Below are 6135 nucleotides of genomic sequence, written 5' to 3'. Positions count from 1 at the left end.
CGGTGGCTCACGCCTGTAATCCTAGCACTCTGGGAGGCCGAGGTGGGCGGATCGTTTGAGCTCAGGAGTTCGAGACCAGCCTGAGCAAGAGCGAGACCCCATCTCTACTAAAAATAGAAAGAAATTATATGGACAGCTAAAAATATATATAGAAAAAATTAGCCGGGCATGGTGGCGCATGCCTGTAGTCCCAGCTACTTGGGAGGCTGAGGCAGTAGGATCACTTGAGCCCAGGAGTTTGAGGTTGCTGTGAGCTAGGCTGATGCCACGGCACTCTAGCCCGGGCAACAGAGTGAGACTCTGTCTCAAAAAAAAAAAAAAAAAAAAAAAAAAAAAAAAAAAAAAACATAAAATATCAAAAAGAAATTCAAGACCTGAAAACTACAACATCATAAAATCTGAAGTAAAACATGTATTGGTGAGGCTTCGGGGCATGTAAAAAAAAAATTCAGTGAACTTGAGGACATATCAATACAAATAATCCAAACTAAATCACAGAGCAAAGCAAAGGAATGAATAAAATGAAAAGAGCACTTGTGACTTGTCGGATAATACCAAGTGAGGTGACATGTATAACTGGAGTCCCAGAAAAAAAAGTAGGGATAAAATGGGGGAAATCTATTTGAAGAAATTGTGGCCCAAATTTCTCAAATTTGATTTTTAAAAAATCAACCCATAGATCCCAAAAGCTCCATAAACTGTAAGCAGGATAAATGTAAAGAAAATGCACATAGGAATAGACTGTTGAAAACAAAAGCTAGAAGCAGAGGGAAACAATATACATTATATACATTAATACAATAATAAAAATGATGGATGAGTTTTTATCAAAAACAAGGAAGCCCAGAAGACAAAAGAAGTGCATCTTTAAAGGATGGGGGACCTCAACAAACTGGGCATAGAAGGAACATACCTCAAAATAATAAAAACTATATAAGACAACCTAAAGCCAACATCACACCAAATGGGAAAAAGTTGAAAGCATTCCCCCTAAGAACTGGCATAAGACAAGGGTGTCCACTTTTACCACTTCTATTCAACATAGAACTGGAAGTCTTAGAGAAATTAGGCAAGAGAAAGAAATAAAGGGCAGCCACGTTGGGAAAGAGGAGGTCAAACTATCCCTGTTTGCCACTGATTTGATCTTATACCTAGAAAACCCTAAAGACTTCACCAAAAGACTCCTAAAATTGATAAATAAATTCAGCAAAGTCTGAGGTTACAAAATCAATGTACACAAATCAGTAGCATTTCTATATACTAGTAACAGCCAAGCTGAAAGTCAAATCAAAAACTGAATACCATTAATAATAGCTGCAAAAGAAATAAAATACCCGGGAATATATTTAACCAAGGAAGTGAAAGATCTCTACAAGGAGAACCATAAAACACTCATGAAAAAAATCACAGATGACACAAACAGATGGAAAAACATCCTATGCTCATGGATTGGTAGAATCGGCATTGTTCAAATGTCCATATTACCCAATGTGATTTACAGATTTAACATAATCCCATCAAAATACCAACATCATTTTTCACAGATTTAGAAAACTAATCCTAAACTTCATATGGAACCCAAAAAGAACCCAAATATCCCTAAGCAAAAATAACAAATCTGGAGGCATCACATTACCTGACTTCAAATTATATTATAAGGCTATCATAACCAAAACAGCATGGTAGTGGTATAAAGGTAGACACATAGATCACTGGAACAGAATAGAGAACCCAAAAATAAAACCATATAGCTATGACCAACTGATTTTCAACAAAGCAGACGAAAAACATACACTGGGGAAAGGAAGCCCTATGCAATAGATTGTGCTGGGAAAAATGGAGCCACATGAAGAAAAATGAAACAGGATCCCTATCTCTCACCATGTACAAAAAATAACCGAAGATGGATTAAAGTCTTAAATGTAAGACCTGGAACCAAATAAAAATTCTGGAAGAAACTATAGCAAAAACTCTTCTAGACGTTGGCCTAGGCAAAGAATTTATGACTAAGACCACAAAGGCAAATACAGGAACAACAAAAATAAATAGAACTTAATTAAATTAAAAAATTTCTGCACAGCAAGGGAAATAATCAGCAGAGTAAATAAACAACCTACAAAATAGGAGAAAATATTTGCAACCTATACATTTGACAAAGGGCTAATATCCAGAATCTACAAAGAACTCAAACAAATCAGCAAGAAAAAAACAACCTCATTAGAAAGTGGGCAAAATACATGAACAGAATTTTTTCAAAAGAAGATATACAAATGACCAATAAGCATATGAAAAAGTGCTCAATGTCACTAATCACCAGGGAAATGCAAATTAAAAACCACAATGAGATACCTACCACTTTACACCTATCAGATGGCCATTATTAAAAATCAAAGAATAAGATATGTTGTGGATACAGTTAAAAAGAAATGTACTATACACTGTTGGTGGAACTGTAAATTAGTATAACCTCTATGGAAAACGGTATGAAGATTCCTCAAAGAACTAAAAGTAGACCTACCATTTGATTTAGCAATCCCACTACTGAGTATCTACCCAAAGGAAAAGAGGTCATTATATCAAAAACACACTTGCGCCTGAATGTTCATCACACTACAATTCACAATTGCAAAGATATGGAATCAACCTAAGTGCCCATCAATTGTTGAGTGGATAAAGGAAATGTGGTGTGGTGGATAAATACACACACACACACACACACACACACACCATGGAGGACTGTTCAGCCATGAAAAGGAATGAGATAATGTCATTTGCAGCAACTTGGTTAGAACTGGAGAATATCATCCTAAGTGAAGTATCTCAGGAATGGAAAAACAAACCCCACATGACCTCACTAATAAGTGGGAGCTAAATGATGGGTACCCATGGTCATAAAGTGGTGTCAAGGACATTGAAACTAAGAAGGGGGCAGACTGGGGGGGAGGGATAAAAACTTGCCTATTGGGTACAATGCACTCTATTCTTGTGACAGGCACACTAAAAACCCTGATTTCAACATTATAGAATTCACCCCCTAACATTTTGAAATAAAAATTATTTTTAAAAAACTGATTCAGGAAAAAGAAAAAATTATTCTGTAAAATAGAAAGAAGACAGATATTCAAAAAATGACAGGGGCACTGTCAACTGAGAATTCTACAGCTAGTGAACATATCCTTTAAAGAATGAAGGCAAAATAAAGGCATTTCCAGATAAACAAAGCTGAGTGACTCCATTGCCAGTACACTCACACCATAAGAGACATTAAAAGAAATTCTTTAGGCTTAAGGGAAATAATGCCAGATGCAAACTAGGGCCTACACAGAGAAACGGAGAGAACTAGAAATCGTAAATATTAATATATATGTAAATAAAAAGATTATTTGCCCCTTTTTTTGAAGAACAATTGAACACTTAAAGCAAAAATAATAACAATATATTATGAGGCTTATAACATAAATATCTGTAAATTATACTCAGCAGTAGCACAAACGATGGGAGAGAAATGGAATTATATGTTGAAAGGTCTTCACATTATACATCAAATAGTATAATATGACTTCAAAGAAGGTTGGGGTAAATTAAAGATACATACTAGAATCCCTAGAGCAATCTCTAAGTAATACAAAGAATAATGTAGCTAAAAACCCAGTGGCAGAGATAAGATTTTTAACATTTTAAGACAGTTAATCAAAAAGAAGGTAGGAAAGGAGGAGCAATAATACAAAGAACAAATAGGACAAATAGAAAACAATTAGCAAGATTATAGGCAGACTGAAATCCAACTATAGCAATCATTACATTAAATATAAATGAGCTAAACACTCCAATAAAATATAGAGCATGTCAGATTGAATAAAAAGGCAAAACCTCCTACATCCTGTTTAACAGAGACGCACTTCAAATGTACAAACACATTTAGCTTAAAAGTAAAAGGATAGGCTGGGTATAGTGGCTCACACCTGTAATCTTAGCACTCTGGGAGGCCCAGGTGGGAGGATCCCTTGAGCTCAGGAGTTTGAGACCAGCCTGAGCAAGAGCGAGAGCCCGTCTGTACTAAGAATAGAAAAAATTAGCCAGGCATGGTGGCTGATGCCTGGAGTCCCAGCTACTGGGGAGGCTGAGGCAGGAGGATCGCTTGAGCCCGGGAGTTTGAGGTTGCTGTGAGCTAAGCTGACACCACGGCACTCTAGCCCAGGCAACAGAGCGAGACTCTGTCTCAAAAAAAAAAAAAAAGAAAGAAAGAAAAATATTAAAGGATATGCAGCATATATTCTCTGACAACAGAAATCAATAACAATGTTTAGAAAAGCACTCAGCTTTTGGCAACTAAATAACATACTTCTAAATAATGCACAGGTCAAAGAAGATATCACAAGGGAAATTAGAAAAATATTTTTAGCTGAATAGTAAAGAAAACACAATATATCAAAATTCATAGTATATAACTATAGTTCTTTTTATTTAGATAATAAAAAAAAACCTTAATTCTTTTTTCTTTCTTCTTTTTTCACTCACTCACTCACCCACTCTCTGTGTAACTAAAGTTCTTATAAAGATAAACTTGTAATTTAAAAATGATCATGTTAGAAAAGATGGTTTGAAACAAACGGTTGCAACTTCTACATCAAGAAGCTAAAAAATAAGGAGTAAATTAAACCTAAAGTAAATAGGATGAAGAAGGTAATAAAAATAAGAATGGAAATCATTGAAATAGAAAACAGCCAAGCCATAGAAAAAAACAAGAGAGCCAAAAGTTGATTTTTCAAAATGATTAATAAAATTTATCAGCCCTTAGTAAGACTAATGAGAAACAGAGGGGAATGCCATTACCACCTCAGGAATGATACCGCAGAGATGCAGATGTTAAAAGGATGGCAAGAGAATAGTAAAAACAACTTCATGACAGCAAATTGTAGGTGCGTGAGCCCAGGAGTTTGAGGCTGCAGTGGGCTATGATGACACTGTGAAACTCCATCTCAAAAACAAAAAGACACAAGAGGATAAAGAAAGTTTGAACAGCCCTATTTCAATTAAGAAATTGAATTAATAATTAAGAACCTTTAAGGGGAAGTGTGCTGATGTAACTTAGAAATGCAACAAAAAATAAGACAGAGTGATGACTGGATAGAGGGATAGATATGTGATAAGGAAAGTACAGTAAGATGCTGATCTAGGAAACGAGCCTGGCTAGTCATTATACAATTCTATCCATTTTTCTGAGTGGTTGAATTTCTCCATAAAAAAATGTGGGGAAAAAGCTAGCATTTCCATTGTAAGAAATCCATTTCTATGGAAAGAAATAATACCATTCTTACATGGACTTTTTCAGAAAACAGAGAAAGAGAGAACACTCTTGAACTTATTTTATGACATAACTTATTCTAAAACCTGACAAAGGACATCATGAGAAAAAGAAATTACAGACGAATGTCCCTTGTGAACACAGACACAAAAATCCTTAACAGAATATTACTAAATTGAAAAATATATCATGTACGGCACAGTTTATCTCAGGAACGCAAGGTTGGTTTAACATTTGAAAAACAATTCTTATAATTCACCACGTTAACAAAATAATGGAGAAAAATCTTGTGGTCCTCTTTAAATGCAGAGATAGCATTTGTGAAAATTCAGCATCTGTTTATGATAAAAACTCTAAACAAACCAAAATTAGATGGAAACTTTCTCATTTGATAAAGGGCACCTATGAAAAACCTAAAGCTAACGGCACACTCATTGGCGAATGACTGAAGATTTTTCCCCTAAGGTCAGGGAAAGACATGATGCTCTCTCATGGCTGCTTTTCAACATGTACGGGAGGTCCTAGCCAGAAAAACTAGGCAAGAAAAAGAAACAAAAGACATACAGATAAGAAACTTGCCCTTATTCACAGAAGATGTGATTGTGAACACAGAAAATCCTAAGGAATTACCAAAAAAAAAAAAAAAAAAAGCTATTGGGACTAATAAGTGAGTTTAGCAGTTTGCAGGCTACAGATGCAAAAAGTAGTTGTATTACCATTTCTATATGCTAGCAACAAACAATTGAAAAATTAACAAGCTGATGAATAAATTTAATAAAGGATGCAGTAGACTTCTCCAAATGGACATACGCCATGCTCACAAGTTGTAA

This window comes from Eulemur rufifrons, chromosome 20 (genome assembly GCF_041146395.1).
Source record: "Eulemur rufifrons isolate Redbay chromosome 20, OSU_ERuf_1, whole genome shotgun sequence".
Taxonomy (NCBI): domain Eukaryota; kingdom Metazoa; phylum Chordata; class Mammalia; order Primates; family Lemuridae; genus Eulemur; species Eulemur rufifrons.
The sequence above is the reverse complement of the archived record's forward strand: the minus strand, read 5'-3'. Positions refer to the sequence as shown.